Here is an 18142-nt window from a genome sequence, read left to right as displayed (position 1 = left end):
TTTCTTCTACCTATATGCTTCATTAGTTTCTAGCCATCCTTCAACCCCAACTACTGCCCCTCTAGTTAACTAAAATCACCCCCTCCTCTGTGCTGCCTGCTTACTTTGTATAGTCTCCTGTTATTCTACTTAAGCCTCAGTCCTAATATTGTCGATTTACCTGCTTGTCTGTCTCCATAATGACAGGTATGTGGAATTTCTATTCCACTCTGCTTCTGGGGTGCCTCATTGTGCTGCAGAGGCTGTAAAGCTAAAGTTCTACATTTTCCAGGCTCCCTTGTAGCTAGACTGTAAGTTCAGCAAATTGGATACTCTTTCACGAGATCTGGATAAAGGAAGCGAGGTGGAGGCTGCACATCCCCAGCTGTGGAGACACGGCGTTTTTCTGCGGCAGAGCTACTAGGAATAGCCATTACTCTAAGGTACCCAGAGGCAGTTGCAATAATGGGGCTCCCCGATCCCTGGATCACAGCAAAGGCAACGTGCCTCTGAATTCAATGATTTCCCTGAATCTCCACCTTCCACAGAGAGGCAAAGAAAGTCCTCACAAGGTCAGAAGGGTGGTCTTGTTTGGGAGTCATTTCTAGAATTCCAGCAGAGAGCTTGGACTTCCTCTAGCCCTTCCAACAATTTTGTAAGCATCTAATTCCCTATATTAAATACTTTCTGCTTAAAACAGCTAGAAAGGCTTCTAATTCCTGTACTTGAGCCCTGACTGATATCCCTACCAGATAGAGTTTGTTGAGGGCAGGGTCTGTATCTTTTTATCCTGTGTCTAGAATAGTGTCTGTTACATAGTAGAAAAATTTTGATGCATGTCACAAGGGTAAGCATTTTACTAGTCCAATGATGCACTAAATATTCTCTAACTCATTTAATTCTCATATAAATAGGAATAATTTGCCTCATTTTACAATTAGGCTCAGAGAGGTTTAGCAAATTTCTCAAAGAAACTGATACAGGACCTGATGTCTATTGCCAGATTCAAAGTCAGCTTTGCAGTCTCCAAAATCCTTGCTCGTTAAAGGAATTTAAGAAGAAAACCCAGAAAATATATGACCGATTGTCTTATTGATTCATTGAAAACCTTACTATAGAGTGGAAAAAGTTGACTCTTGAGGGTAAGTAAGGATTACATTCTTAAAATAGTCTGTTTCCTACTATGTCTTAGATATTGCAGGGGGCTGGTTCAGTGCCATAGTGGTTAAGTTTGCATGCTCTGCTTCAGCAGCCCAGGGTTCAGAGCTTCGGATCCTGGGTGTGGACCTATGCACTGCTCATCAAGCCATGCTGTAGCAGCGTTCCACACACAACATAGAGGAAAGATGGGCACAGATGTTAACTCAGGGCCAATCTGCCTCAGCAAAAAGAGGAAGACTGGCAACAGATGTTAGCTCAGGGCCAATCTGCCTCACCAAAAAAAAAAAAAAAAAAAAAGATATTGCAGTAAGTGGTCTAGAGGGTTCCTTGGAATATTAACTCGCCCTCATGTCTTTGCAATTATAGACACAAAGTGGTCAATAGAATGTTTGTGTGCAAACTAATGTGTGTCTGCAGCTCTTTTGTAAGGAACTGCCTTTAGCGTAAACTAAAGGAATTCAAGGCCTTTTGGGGTCTTCCAGTTCCTAGTCGAAGAATAACACAGAGAATTCCCAAGGCATTGAACTGGAGGACCAAAAGTGGCATTCTTAAAACAAAGAGAATCCGTAAGAATTTCTTACTCCCATTGCAGTAATTCTTAAGTAAGCAGACAGCACATTTGTCTCTTCTCACTTAAAGTTTTGCCACTAGACTGATGTGTCAGAGTTTTAATGCCATATAATTCTACATTCTGTAAATTAAAACAGCGTGGCATACTGGCTAGGAACAGAATATTTTACATTTCATTATATCTGCTGTAACTGTACCTCAGCTAGGTTCTGATTTTTCCTACTACGCAAGACATCTTTCAAATACATTCCAAATTTCGCTTATTATAAGAAGTGACACAGCAAGGTGTGATATCACAGACAATAAACCTAGAGAAACTGGATGTGGAGGCTACCCTGTCTTCCCCTGGATTATGGAACAACCCACCAGGGATACCTAGAGTGCAAGAGGAAAAACACAACCTGCTTTGGGTTGTATACAATCTAGAACAAAAGTCAGCAAACTATGGCCTGTGGGCCAAATATGGCCCACCACCTGTTTTTATAAATAAAGTTTTATTGGAACACTGTCAAACACACATTCACTTATATTTTGTCTATGGCTCCCCTCCTGCTACAAAAGCAGAGTTGAGTAGTGGCAACAGAAACTGTCTGGCCCACAAAGCACAAAATGTTTACTATGTAGCCCTTTGTAAAGGCTGTAGAAAAAGTGTGCCGACCCATTTTAGAACATTTCTGTTAGATGTAGTTATGCTGGACTCCTCTCAGAGTTTCAAATTCACCTGAGGCAGATCTAGGTGACTGAAAAATAAGACATGAATTCTGAGGCTCCTGGGCGCTTGGAAACAATGCAGGGGCCTCAGGCCTGAGGAAGTCTCCCAGAAGACATCCTTCTTTTTGGTTTTCTTAGTTGGTTTATCTTTCTCCTCCTGCCTCTGCCCTGGGATCTTCCCTTTGTGGAACTCTGCTTTTCTGAGCTCTTTATCTTCTCTCCCTGGGAGAGTCACTTCTTCACATGATTTCAAACATTCACCTCCGTGTTTTTGACCACAAGGCTTTTTTCTCTAGTTAATTCCATTTGATACCTATAATCATATGCCCTACAGTGTGTTAATCATTTTTGCTCTTATATGATACTCTTACCTCAAACTTAATATATCCAAAAGGTAATCAATTATCTGTCTTCTCCCCAGTGTTCTGCTTGTACTACCATCCTATGATTCTTCTTCTATTTGGGCTAGAAACCAGGTGGCCTCTTCAATCTCATTTACCTTAGAAATGGCCTCCAATATGATATTTCCTCTTCATTCCTGGAATTACTACTCTTTTACAAACTTTTACCTCTCATGTCTGGATTATTTTAATAATCATTTAGAGGGCTCTCCCTTTCCCCACACACCTCTCTTAGATTAATCTCCAGTAATTGCTACTGTCATCATGTCATACACCTGCCTCAAATTCTTGGCTGTTGATTTGCTCCTGCATCAAATACAAGTACCCTCTGACAGTCAAAGTTGTTGCTACTGTCTCTCCACCTGACCTTCCCTCCTTGTTTCTTACTGCTCTACGTGATGCCCCTCTCTGAGTGCATCAGCATTTCATAATGAAACCTCTAGGATCTAGTCTGTGTTACTTTTCTCTTAACGGCCTTCCTTGTCCCTTCCCCGTCTCAGATCCTTACCATCCTTCAAGGCCCAGATCAAGTCTCACCTCATGAATATTTGCATGGCCCCTTCACCGTCACTCTTATTCTGTTCTCTAAGCTCTTACAACCTTTATAACATTTAATTATATATTGTTTCAGAATATTGTTTAACGTGGGCTAGACTTTTCTCCTCTTGGTTAAATGTGTATATACCTTCTTTCCATAACTATTCTTACCCCCCTAAAATGACCATCTCCAACTACAGCTTCTATTAAACCATTTGTAGAGTGAAGATCCATGTAGGGCACGCTCTATGTATTTTCTTTACATATTATATCTAATACAACAACCTTTATGGTAAAACTTTAATTAAAGGATAGAATGGGTGAAATTAAGTTCAGAAATGTTAAATAACATGTCCAAGGTGACATACCCAGTATGAATCAGAGCTAAGTTCCAAGGCCAGGCTAACTTCAAAACTCCTGCTCTTTCCAGACTCAACTCAAAGATAAGACAGAGAATGAGCACAGGGAAACTTAGTTACTTTCGTTTGGTATTAAATGAAATAACAGTATTCCCATATTACCACTAAGGAATCTTATCCTTTCTTAAGATGACAACCAAATTGGTGGGAGACAACCACGGAGAGAAAAAATTTAGAATTTGCAACCACAAAGAGTAGATTATATCATACATATCTCAAAATTATAATTTTCACTTTATCAAGAGCCATTGGTACAAAACCATTAATGGAGGTATTTAAGAGGTTTCCCCTCGTTGCACGTCTCCGTTGGGTTTTAAGAGAGAGATTTTCTATTACAAACATTCACACACCCAAACTAGAAATCGATGTAGAACGTAGACCACTTTATGCCTCTACATTGACATATTAGTTCAAAACACTGATGGCATGCAGGTGTGAGAGCAGCAGGGAGGGAAATTAGACAATCTGCTGGTAATTTTCTAATTTACAAGTTGAGAGAAGGTATTCTGGCTTTTCTTCTATTTCCCTACTTGGCCAAGTACAAGCCAACAGCTGCGGTGGTAGTTATGGAATTCCTCCAAGATGTAACTGTGAGACTTGCCGATCTTTTCTCCTTCTTTCCTGCAGGTGCCTAGCTGCAGTGACTCTATTGGCAATCTGAAAGTGTCCATGTTTATCAAGAAGTACATGGAAATTAATGAAGAATTCATTCTTTTTCTCTAAGAAAGCATGTTATATTGGGACCACGTGGGATAGCAGGCAGGACGTACAATAAGTGATTTCAAAGAGCAATATGGTTCCTCCAGGGAGAAGGCGGTGGCTGGGGACAGGAGTGAAGCAGGGAGGTCAGTATACGAAACTTTGAAGGAACATCTCTCGTAACCTTCTTAATTGCATTTTCTTCTAAATCTCAAACAGTCACCTCTGATTTATATGATTTGATGAGAACAAATGCTCAAATTTATAAAGGTTTTCACTCCTGATAGTAATTTAGTAATTATCTAGGTTTCCAGTGTGGTTTATTGTTTTTTGACTACTATAGGAATAAATAAATAGAGCTTATAAATATAAATACATAAATAAAGGTTCCTACGGAGGTGATTTTGCCTTTAATCTTGCTAAAACAAATGTAAAAGAAGGTGTAATTCCAAAAATCTTCAAACGTTTCTATTCCAGCTCTCACTATCCCCAATAACTTCAAATTAAGTGGCAGGAACAGATAAAGGCTTGACATCTTCTATCTATTTTTCTCTGTATCTGCTATACCATTTTAATTCCATAGAATTCTATAGAAATTCTACAGAACAAAATAAAATATAAATACCATTTTTAATGTAGGATGAAGTGACTCTATTGCCAATGGAAACACAAAGATATACAATATACCAGCTTTCTTTTTTTAATTTTATTTTGAAATAATTGTCAATTTAGAGGAAACTGTAGAAAAATGTACAGAGAGGTCCTGTGTGCCCTTCACTCAGCATTCCTCAATGCTAACATTTTATATAACTATAGTACAATATAAAAACTAGGAAGCTGACATTGGTATAATCCATCAGTTTTACAAGCACTTGTGTGTGTGTAGTTCTGTGAAATGTTATCATATGTGGGGCTTTGTGTAACTGCTACCACAATCAAGATACAGAGCTGTACCATCACCACAGGGCTCCCTTGTGCTTCACCTTTATGGCCCACGCCTACCCCTACTCACCAACCCTAACCCCTGGTAACCACTAATTTGTCTTTCATATCTATAAGTTTGTTATTTCAAGAGTGTTATGTATATAGAATTATAGAGTATATAACCTTTTGAAATTGGCTTTTTTTCACTCAGCATAATTCTTTTGAGATCTATCCAACTTGTTGCCACGTATCCTTAGTTTGTTCCTTTTTTTTTTTTTGCATTTTTTATTTTTTTTAAAGATTTTATTTTTTCCTTTTTCTCCCCAAAGCCCCCCGGTACATAGTTGTGTATTCTTCATTGTGGGTTCTTCTAGTTGTGGCATGTGGGACGCTGCCTCAGCGTGGTCTGATGAGCAGTGCCATGTCCGCGCCCAGGATTCGAACCAACGAAACACTGGGCCGCCTGCTGCGGAGTGCGCGAACTTAACCACTCGGCCACGGGGCCAGCCCCCTTAGTTTGTTCCTTTTTATTGATAACTAGTATGCTATGGATGGATGTACCACAATTTGCTTAACCTTACACCCAGTATGGGATATATAGTTTCCAGTCTTTGGCTATTACAAATAAAGCTGTTATGAACATCAGTACATAGATTTTTACACAAACATGTTTTCATTCCTCTGAGATAAACATCTGACAACTTTCCTTCTTTCCCTTTCTTTTTTTTTTTTTAAAGCTTCAGTGCATGGTTGTGTATCCCAGTTGTTAGTTTTTGGTTTTGCCTTTTTTCAATTCGCTATGTTAGCTGCCACCACAGTGTGACAACTGACAGATGGGTGATGTGGTTCCATGACCAGGAAATGAACCCGGGCCGAGGCAGTCAGAGCTCTGAATCTTAACCACTAAACCATAAGGGCTGGTTTGAACAGCTTTCTTTCTTAAAAGAAAGAAACTTAAAAACCTTTAGATGTCTTAATTCTGTTTTAAGCAGTAAGTAGAATAAAGTTGGATTAATTCAATGTACATATTGATTCAATGTCTCCTTCTCCACATTTAAGAGCATAACTATATGTTATTCAGTCTCTCAGAGAGATTCTTTCCCTCTGTTTTCTGACCAGAAGCTTAAAAAGGTTGGCTTAGGGGCCAGCCCCGTGGCTGAGTGGTTAAGTTCGCGCGCTCCGCTTTGGGCGGCCTGGGGTTTCGCTGGTTCGGATCCTGGGTGTGGACATGGCACCGCTCATCAGGCCACGCTGAGGCGGCGTCCCACATGCCACAACTAGAAGGACCCACAACTAAAATATACAACTATGTACTGGGGGGATTTGGGGAGAAAAAGCAGAAAAAAAAAAAAAGCAGGCACAGTATTTGAAAATACTTCCATTCGGTGTTTTCTTTAAAAAAAAAAAAAAAGGTTGGCTTAGTGCTTCATTCTTACGGAGAAGGAACCACTGCTGTTTGCTCTTTGTGGATGCTACTAATTTCCCAACTATTTTTTTGTAGCTTGGAACATTGGCTCTTCTTAAAAAAAAACAAAAGAAGGGCAAGTGTACAAAGTCCTATTCCTGTCTTCAAAGTCTAAAACTCTGGTGCCTAGAGAAAAGACAAACTTAACCACATGATCAAAATGTCATGTCTGTATAGCTCTGCTTACATACTTCACCCTTGAAATTACAGGCTATTCCTGTAATTTGCATAGATAATTTCCCCCAGATCTCCTAAACTCCTGAGTTTAGTGAGAGATTCATCATTCCACCCTGTGGAAAGATTTGTGGGGTGAAGCACGTTTTCTGAGTCAAGAATGAGCCACAGACTTGTGCTCTGAGTTGGGCACTGACAATGGGATCCTTGGGGGGGGTGGCGAGGGGTTATGATTATAGACTTGTTGCTCCCCTGTGGGTCCTTGGGAGATTTGGATAAATGTTTTAAAATAGCTGTTTTGGAGTGAGCCTTATTGTACCTTAAATGCCATCAGAAAAATCCTTTCAGAAGCCTCCCATTAGAGATGGTGTTGGAAAAGGAAAAGTGAACCTCCCAGCTATGGAGGAAGGGACAAGGAAGGAAGAACTGCTGGAGGCCAGGGAGGAGCAGCCACCACTGCTGGAGCTGTTAGATTCCTCCAGGTGGGGGCAGTGGCCACTGAGAGGTGTTATTACCAGGGTTCACCCCCAGAGCTGCAGCCCCAACATCAGAATAAAGAGGTCTACCTGCTTAGAGATTTCTGGTATCACCTTTTCGGTGAGTTTCCCTCGAAATGCTGGGACAGGTGTGGGAGGGCCAAATTTCAAAAGTAAAATGAAGGTACTGTCATGGCCAACTTATTTTTCTGCCTAATAATGCAAAACACAAGCAAAAATTCTAGAACTAGTTAACATGATGTTAGAATGAAATTTTCCTTGAAGACAACAGACGCCACATAACAAAGGGAGATGCCATATACCTTGCACTGTATGTGCAAGGTTTGCAAAAAAGGTGTGAAAATCAGTTCTATTATTTTTACCCTTCAATCAGATCAAGAGCATATAAAGGTTGGGAGCTTGTGTTTAAAGATTTCTTTAAAAGACAGAAGATACCAAGTGTGGGTGAGGATGTGGAACAACCAGATCTCTCATATACTCCTGGAGGCAGTGGTAGTTGGTACAACCACTGTTGAGACACTGGAAGAATCCACTGAAGTGGAACGTACATGTATAGCCTGAACTGCGTCCCCCTAAAATTTATATGTTGAAGTTATAGCCCTCAGTACCTCAGAATTTCCCCATATTTGGAGACAGGATCTTAAAGAGGTAATTAAGATAAAATGAAGTCATTAGGGTGACTGGTGTCCTTAGAAGAGGAAATTTGGACACAGAGACACACAGAAGGAAGACCATGTGAGGACACAGGGAGAAGATGGCCTCTATAAGACAAGGAGAGAGGCCTCAGAAGAAACCAACCCTACTGATACCTTGATCTCAGATTTCTAACTTCCAGAACTGAGAGAAAATAAATGTCTGCTGTTTAAGCCAGCCAGTCTGTGGTACTTTGCTATGGCGGCCCTAGCAAACTAATACAATATACCTGCCCTATGGCTCAACAAATCCCTCCTAGTATATACTAATGTGTAGTTATGTTTACCCAAAGACATGTCTAGTAACATTCAGAGCAGCACTTTCTACAGAGTAGCCCCAAACTGGAAACTACCCGAATGCCCGTCAACTACAGAATCCATAAATAAATTGTGATATGTTTACATGTTGAATAATTTAGAGCCATTAGAATAAACAACATGGATGAACAAAAAGCTGCAGACTTGGGACCAGGCCCATGGCCTAGTGATTAAGTTCAGTACACTCTACTTTGGCAGCCCAGGTTCGGTTCCCAGGCGCAAACATACACCACTCGACAGCAGCCACATACCGGCACAGATGTTAGCTCAGGGTGAATTTTCCTCAGCAACAAAACCCCCAAAAAACCCAAAACTGCAGATGACACACAGACAAATCTCCCAAGTATCATGTTGAAGGAAAGAAGTCAGACACAAAGAGTATGTAGTGTATGGTTCCATTACATAATGAACAAGAACAGATGATACTATTCTTCACTATTAGAATTTAGAATAGTGTTTACCCTTTGCACAGGCAGGGAGAGGGTAGTGCCTGGAAGGGAGCAACAAGGAGGGCTTCCGGGATACTAGCTATGTTCTATTTCTTGATCTGGGTGCTAGTTTCATAGGTGTGTTCAATCTGTGAAAATCCAGTGAGCTGTACAGTTAATATACATATACTGTTTTTGTATTATACTTCAATGAAAAAGTTTTAGAAGGAGGTTTTCTATAAAGAAAGCTGGGCACGAGTCCCTGACATCCTAATTTGCGTCTATTTGCTTGAGGAGGAGAGAAGGGAGGCATGGAGGGGCTACTCCCTCATCCCAAGTTCAGTGGGGAGACTTCGAGGGAACTCTCAAACAACCTGACATGTGTCTCCGGGAGCTTGGGGCACAAAGTGAGACATCGAAAGAGCCAGAACCAGCGGCTGGCTAACTGCTCCGGTGGCAGGCAAACAAAAGATTCTAATGCTAGGGACAGTCAGCCCTCATTTGTCAGGGCAAGGACTACACAATCATTTCCTGGGATCAGATCTGGGCCATCCCACACAAGAGAGCTGGTTGGGGAGGAGCTAAGGCCTCCCTAAGAAGGCCACTTAAAAGGGGAAAATGCAACTCAAGCCAAGAAGCTGATGCATTGCTAGAACACTGTGGGCTAAAGAAAAATAAAGTTGTAGAAGGACACAGATGCTGTTGCTCTCCTCAAGGGAACCACAGGTGAGCCATCTCCAGAATGGGGGTGGTGAGGTGGTGGTGGTGTCTGGAAGAACACATCTAAGGGTAAACACTTGTCAGCCCTCAAGGTGAGGCCGGCTTATGACAGTATTTGTCAAGTAAGAAATTTCCTGACCCGCCTGCCTCCCTCACCCTGCTCTAATCAGGAAAAGGTTAGAAACTGCTAGTTAGCAAGGAAAGAAGTTCTACTTGACACTGAGCAGAGGAATGTGGCCTGTTTTTCAACATGTTCCACACTGAGAAAGAGAAGAAAACCATTAAACTTTGAATTTTAAGTCATAAATTAGCCATGAGACTCCTGGCAAAAGTTTTGGCCTGGGGAAGGATAGTTAAAATCATAGAGCAATTCTCAAGGGTTTATAAATTATTATTATACTCATAAAACTTATACCTAAAAGGTTGACACCTCTCCCAGTAATACATGTCATTCTTGGGACAGATCAACCCCACTTCCTCAATAATGCAGACCCATAGGAACTGTTTATTTAGTAGATGTAGGGGTGAGGCAGGGGGAGCAACTGAGGGCAGCCCTGAAGTTTTCAGCTTGGGTGATAAGAAGAGAGTGATGTCAATAATCAACACGTGGATGCAGGACAAAAGAGCAGGGTTGGTGGCTGAGGCAATCGATGAGCTCAACTTCAATGCGCTGAGTTTGGGATGCCTCTGGGCCTTAAAGGTGAAAACTTTCTTTGCACAGCTAGGAATTTAGGAATGAAGCTTAGAAGAACTAGCTGGGATTACTGAGTAGCCTGCAAAGACACTGAAAAGTAGGTACAGGAAAAAAAAGGGTGATTTTCCTGAAGCTGAAGCAAGAGAGAGTCACTTGAAGAAAAATGGGATCAAGAGCGGTAAAATTCTACAGATGTCAGGGAAAAGAGATGCTCAAAAGAATTCATTTAACTTGGGAGGATTGAGTGATCTTAGAGCAACCATCTTGTGAAAACAAGTTGGGGGTGAAAGCCAGGAAACAGTGAACTGTGGAACAAAGGAGATGTGAGGAAGTACAGACAATCCATATGGACTATTCTAGAAATCTGGTGATGTAGGGAAGAAAGGTGGAAGTTTAAACATAGAAAAGGTTAAGGAAAGGGATCTTTACTTTTTTGGTGCTGTGGACTCCTTTGGCAGTTTGGTGAAGGAAGCCCATGAACTCCTTCTCAAGAATGTTTTTAAATGCATAAAGAAAAATATATAAGATTACAAAATAAAAAAGTTATACTGATAAACCCTTAAGAGTTTCAAAAATGTGTGACAGAACAATACATGTGTTTCTTTATCAATGCGTTAAATAATAGGATTTATTGGCAGGAATAATAACTACTGTAATTTGAAAGTAGTGATGAGTGCAAATGATATTTCAAGATATCTTCAACAACTGTTATGTGATTAAAAATGACCTGTGATGCTAGTGACAAAGTCACATGAAGTGCTTAGAAAAAGTACTGAGGTTTTGTACCTACATTCATAATAGAAAGAAATGTTAAATTTCAGGAAAAAGTTGATTAAAATATATTCTAATATAATGTATATCCTACAGGAAATATTATATATATAGATATATATACATGCATATATGTACATACATATCTCTCTCTATATCTCTCTGTATCTCTATCTCCAAATTCATCTGCCCCACTGAATTCTATCCGTGGTTCCCTTGGAGAAGGAAGAGGTCCAGAGATCACAGGTTAAGAACCTTTTGCTAAGGGAAGAAAGATCTTTCTTTTTAGAGGAGAGAAAAATTGCTTACTGGACCAAGGGGGAGGATTTGAGTCTTGTTCTGGTTGTATGACTGTATAACCCAGTGGGGTAGGGGTAAACTCTGGAGCTAGACTCCTTGAGTTTAAATCCTGGCCCTCCTGTTTATCAGCTACGTGACGTTATGCAAGTTACTTAACCATCTAATCTTTATGCCTCAATTGCCTTAACTCTAAAACGGGGATGATAATAGTAACCCACCTCATAGGTTTTTGCAAGGGTTATCTTCTTGACCACTTTCTACTCACTCGGTATCCCATGGGACACCTTCAGTTCTCTGAATGTGCCACATTCTTCCTCACTTAGAACCAGTGCTCACACTGTGCTTTTTGGTCTGGAAGTCTCTCCCCACTATTCTTAGCATAACTGACTCCTTCGTATCCTTTGGGACTCAGCTTAACTATTACTTCCTCAGAAATGCTTTCCTAGAAGCCATCTATGAAATGGGTCTGCCACCATTATTCTCTCTCTTAGCATCCTTTGTCACAGTTTGTCATTGTTTTGTTAGTTGTTATTGTTTATGATGAGCTCCATGATGGCTGCAGTTGTGTCTGTCTTGATCTTCTCTGTAGCCCTACGCCTACCACATAACAAGCTCTCCATAAATATTCATTAAATGAGCCATTGGTAGGGAACAACGGAAGATACAAGGGAGATCCCTGGCTATATTCATGCCTGTGGACCGTGTGTCTACATCAACTTTCGACATGGGTATGGATTTTATTAGTCAGTTCTCAGTCTTGTCATGGAGCTTGTGGAAAGCCAAACACACTGCTCACATTAAAATGTTGACAAGGTAGCATTTGGCCTTTCCTCAAGCACTAGGAGCACCCCCTTTCTGGTCCGGACTGAACCAAGTAAACCAATACAAGAATTCATATTCTAGGCTGTGCTATGAGAGTTCATGTTCATATTCGTAGCCAGCGCTAGATATCCACGGGTAATGCTTCCACCAAGCCAGGACTTTGCTATCATTCCATTTCCAGGCAACTCAAAGTAATGGAGGAGATAATGATCTAGCATTCAGGAGCCTGACTTCTTGTTCTGATTGTTCATGTTTAACTGGCTGATCTTAAGCAGGTCAGCCTCTTTGAGCCTTAGTTTTTTCATCTTACAAATGGTAATTTAAATACATCTGCTGTGGCAGAGAGTGCTGGCTATCTACCAAAATTCATTCTTCCCTTCACCCTGAGTACAAGACTAGACTACAATTCCAAACTTCCCTTGAGGCTGATGTAGTTATGTGATTAAGTTTTTCCAACAGAATTTAAGCACAAGTGATGTTTGTAACCTCTGTTTACTGGCTCAAGGCCCTTTACGTTCAGGTTAGAATGGCAAGGACTGGAGCAGTCTCAAAATTGGTATATTAAAGATGGCAGAGCTGCTGCCAGCCTGAGCCCCTAAATGACTATGTGGAACAGTCATCCACTGACTTGCAACCTCCAGCGAGAACTGTTAAATAACAGAGAACTAAGCCACTAACTTTTTGGAACCTATTTGTTACAGCAGCTAACGTTTCTCTGACTAATACAATATCCTATCTACTTTACAGAATTGTGAGAGAGAGCATTCGTAACGTATGGGAAGGAGCTTTGGGAGCTACCAAGTGCTACAAAAATTTATCACCATTATTATTTTTTTCCAGCCTTTTTGAGATATAATTGACATATAACATTGTCTAAGTTTAAGGTGTACAATGTGATGATTTGACACACGTATATTGTGAATCATTTTACTATAAAGAGAAAACAAGTACATATCACAGTGCCTGACACACAGTGGATATTTATTTGTTGAATGAATAAATGAATATCTTGCTGATAAAAAGCTTGAGGTTAAAAAAAAAAATTGGCAAGATATATGTTTGCTCAGAGAACCCTTAACTGATTCACTTGAGCTCGTACAAGTAAAGCAAAAACCTCCTGGATATCTGCTCCCTTCAAGAAGATTCTTGCTTTAACATTTTTTCCATCAAAAATAAATTAAAAAATATTAAAGAACATTTTGAAAACAGAAAAACATACCTTTAATCTCATCACCCAAATAAAGCTCTTTCATTTTTATGCATTACCTTCAAACTTATATCTACACACGTCTATTTTTTATAGTTGTAAATCTGTTTCTTCTTATTTTTAAAATAAATTTTAATTTGTACTCAATAAGAAAGCACAGGCTTGGTAATTCTCCAGAAGTGATTCCAACAAAGAACCACCTAATACTTCTAACAGTTCCAATCTAATTTTGCCAAGGGGTTCCATTCTTATTAAAAAGCAGACCAGGGAGAAGATGTGATTTTCCTAAGAAAGTACACAGCGGTGTTCTCACTACAATTAGGGTGACCAACATTACAAATGTCACAATCTTTCCACTCTCTATTTAAGAGCTATCTTGTGGGTCTTACAAAAATTACATAGAGAGTAAATGAGTGCATATGGATCTTATTCAAGGATATAAATTAAATGATTAATTCAACAAATATTTATTGAGCGCCCACTATGTGTCAAGCAGAATGTGGACCATAATAAATAAGACACAATCTCTCACCTAGAAAAGGTTAAAGTAGGGATGAAAGACAAGATGACATATTTCAGTTAGCTGAGAGGAGGGGCGAGGCCAGGGGTGGTACTTCTAGGAAACGAGTCCTGTTGTTTGGCTGGAAGGTAGGGAGGTAAAGAGGTAGAAAGAGATCCAGGCTCTATAGGCATGTGGACCAGGATGAATGGAAGCAAGAAGAGCATGACAGTCATGGGACTGCAAGTTATTCTACTGGACTGGACATTAACAGAGCATACTGGGGGTGATGGATGAGAAAAGAGAAGTATGCAGAGGTCAGATTATGAAGAGTGGATAAGCTTCGGCAGAGCAGTGATGGTGTTTGCTAGGCACTGCCTAGGACAGCACCTGGCACACGGGCACTCAATCTGTATTTGTAGGATGAATTCACCCACACCATGCTACACAGTTGACCCATTACTGGTCATAGTGATTGTCTTCTGGTGCAAAGGAAGAGTATACACAGCTGGGAAGGGACAGCTACTTCCTTCTCTCCAGAGACTGCATCCATAATGGCACTTATTGTCACCCTGGTTATACCGCATGACCACTGCTTGCATCTCAATACAGGGGTGCTGCTTTATTCTTGTTGTCCTGAACGGCCTACAGCTAAATATTAGGGGTCAGGCACACTGAACCCTAATCTGAGAAATGCCCCCTTACCTCAATTTCATTATATAATGGCATCAAGAATGCCACAAATGTAGTTTCTCAGGACACGCTTGCAAATAAAATGTACCAATGCCATTTCCAACTCCCAATTCTAGAAGCAGAGAATCGGGGTGGGTGGGGAGAGATGTGAGGGAGTCGCAGAAGAAACAAGCGGAGGGGTTGAGATGAAAGGCTGCGAAGACTTCTAACTGTCGCTTTATCCTTGATTCTAGTCTTCTCTCTTTTGAAACTACTTTTAGTTGAAATTGAGCACCAATGATGTAAAAGTACCAGAGGTCTTCTCTCTAGAGAGATGAGTGGATGAATAAACCAGATCTAGCAATACTGAATAATTTGGAGGCAAAACCAGATTTGACTCACAATGGTCCAGCAGGGTGGCTTACTTTGGAAACATTTTGCCACGGTTCTGCTGGGCACACCACAAATGCACGGTGCTGGTTGACTCCACGGGGGGAGTGCGTGGATTCAGCTGCTGAAGACTGACGTGAAATTAAAGAGAGAATGAAATGTGTGATCTTATTTAATCACACCTGGTGCTTCAAGTTCTCAATAACAGCACCCTGCTCCACTGTGTCAAATTGGAGAGAGACCTAAATGAATTATAGCTGGAGGATGGATTTACTCTCTAATGCCTGCCAATCCATTGCAGGGATCTAAGATGCAAATGACAACTGAGTTTTCCTCATAAAGAATTTGGGAGAAATTATCCTTGGACCTGGATCAGCATAAAATTACCATAAACTGAGGGGTAAGAAGTGAAATATCACCTCCTAAAAGAGGCCCAAAACTCAGGGTCCCAGATTAGGGGGTGGCTTGGGAAAGATTATGAATTTTAATACCCAAAGTATATTTCAGGTCATACTCTACTTCTGTTCTGATGACTGAGTGCGTGATTTATGCTGCTTTAGATTTCCAGGAGAATGACAGGTACCAAGCAGAGGGAAAAAGAACTATTTCAGCCTATTTAGGAATGTATCAAATATTAGGGAGGAGTTTAAACATCTATAAATCTGTACTGGAATTTATATTTAGTAGAGATCACGCCCCCTCCCTCTGCTCCCCTTGCTAAGGAGTTGTACTTTGTGGCATCTGGGGGTTTACATTGAGCATCAAACACAATGTAATTCTGCAGAACCTGTGCATTTTTCCCCCAATAATCAGATACTTTATGGCAATGAAGTCCTAAAGGAGAGCAAGGTGCTTCATCCAATGTAAAAATGGTTACTGTGGTTAAATGTTCCATTCCTCTGGGGTGGGAGGGATGCCTTCTACATGATTCCATTTAGCAGCAGAAAATCAAAGCTTAGGTATAATTAACTTAACATAGCCAGCTTTACATCACGTTTACAATGAAGTAAATCAAAGATAAAAACAACTAGACAATAGCTATTTGCTCCCTTCCACAGAGGAACAGTGCAGTGGCCTGCAAACATACACATGAGCGATCCCCAAAGATGACTGCTAGTTCAGAGAGGATTTGTTTCAAGAGATTGACTCGGTGAAAGGAATCATGTAAGGAATACATTAACGGACTGCCCAGAATTCTGATATAACCAACTCTCAGAAGCATGGGATTTCATACATATTTTTTTAAACAACTTCCTAAAAACAATCCTTACTCCCAATGATCCAGGTAACCAAAAGTTCTCCTGTTTCTTTCTTGCTTTTGAAAATCCAGAGTGTGTTAGCCATCTCGGTAGCACTTGTACCCCAGTTGACTGTGGTCCTCTGATCTCCTAAGACTGGAGGGCTCCTGAGGGCAGAAAACCTGGCTTGTTCGTCTTTATCATCCATTTCCAAGTATTTGACATAGTACTTCCATGCCACTAGTACTCAACAAATAGGTACCATTCATCACCCCAGGTGGCATTACTCTGGAGAGTAATCAGTCATTTCCTAGCGTATGAAACAACAATGGATAAATGTCAGAGGAAGTAGGGGGAGGAAAATGGCAGGCAATCAAGTGAAGTGGCATTGAAATTAATTTTCTGATACTAAAAAAAGATCTACTAAATGGGCCCTTTATAGTCACTGAATGAGAATCTATAAAAATAAAATATTGATTTAAAATGAAGGCCCATCCATTTTGCCATGTGGTATATTTCTTTGTCCCTAGAAGAGCTTAAGCAGACTTTAGGGTTCAAGGCCTCAACCTTTTGCTGGCAGGAGGGCAGGCAAGTCTGACTTGCAAGGGTGGACTGAGGCAAGATCCATGGAGGTTGCATTGGGATTCTGACATCTCTTATCCAGAAGACAAACTGTTCAACTTGACAAGTTGTGAATGCCAGGGATGTCTTTTCTTTTTCTTTAAAGTTTATTTATTTATTTAATTATTTTTTGAGGAAGATTAGCCCTGACCTAACATCCGCCACCAATCCTCCTCTTTTTTTCCTGAGGAAGACTGGCTCTGGGCTAACATTCATGCCCATCTTCCTGTACTTTATATTCGGGATGCCTATCACAGCATGGCTTGACAAGCAGTGTGTAGGTCTGCACCTGGGATCCGAACTAGCGAATCCTGGGCCACTAAAGCAGAACATGCAAATTTAACTGTTGTCCCACTGGGCTGGCCCCAGGGATGTCTTTTAAGGTTTGCCAGATCAACTTTCAGTTTTCAAAATGTAGACTAAGAGTGACATATTTTCATCTATTTAGAGTGTTACAGGGGCTGGCCCTGTGGCCCAGTGGTTAAGTTCGCGCACTCTGCTTCAGTGGCCCAGGGTTTCACCGGTTTGGATCCTGGGCACAGACATGGCACCGCTCATCAAGCCACGCTGAGGTGGCATCCCACATGCCACAATTAGAAGGACCCACAAGTGAAAATACACAACTATGTACCAGGGGGCTTTGGGGAGAAAAAGGAAAAATAAAATCTTAAAAAAAAAAAAAAAGAGTCTTACAGATATTATATAAGTGAATCTATAACAATGTAACAGGTAATTAGTATATATTAATTATTCCCAATTATATTTTGGCTCAGAAATAAGCCAGTCTTCTCTCTTCACCCTTTTTTTAGTAGACAAAGCAATGGATATGAACATGCCTCCCTCTTGTTGAAACCCTGCAGAGACTGGCCCTTACTTTTAGGATAAAACCCAAATCCTGGTCTTCATGGCTTACACACCTTGGCAGGATGTGTTGCTCTTCATCTTTGGCCACCATCCACCTGCTTCGCTATGCCCTTATGCTAATTTCTTTAGTTTACCAAGTCCTTCCAGCCTTTGGGCTCTTCCTACAGGCTGCTCCTCTCCTGTATTGCTGTTCTCCCTGCTTCTTTGCTTGATTAACTTGCTTATTAACTCAGGTTCAGATTTTTGGTCCCTTCCTTAAGAAATCCTTTCCCTGACCCTGTAGTCTGGGTTCCCCCTTAGATACTATCACATAGTAACTTCTTCACAACTGTCATTTAATAGCTATCTGTGCAATTCCTTCTTTAATGC

At 40.7% G+C, this 18142-nt stretch overlaps 1 protein-coding gene across 2 annotated transcripts in view; it reads right to left on the bottom strand.

The window, feature by feature from the left end:
• The window catches only part of SAMD12 (sterile alpha motif domain containing 12), a 382037-nt gene that overhangs the window by 102790 nt on the left and 261105 nt on the right, over nucleotides 1-18142 (bottom strand). The gene's annotated exons all lie outside the window — the stretch shown is intronic.

The sequence above is a fragment of the Equus quagga genome, chromosome 16 (genome assembly GCF_021613505.1).
Source record: "Equus quagga isolate Etosha38 chromosome 16, UCLA_HA_Equagga_1.0, whole genome shotgun sequence".
In the NCBI taxonomy this organism is placed as follows: Eukaryota; Metazoa; Chordata; class Mammalia; order Perissodactyla; family Equidae; genus Equus; species Equus quagga.
The sequence above is the reverse complement of the archived record's forward strand: the minus strand, read 5'-3'. Positions and strand labels throughout refer to the sequence as shown.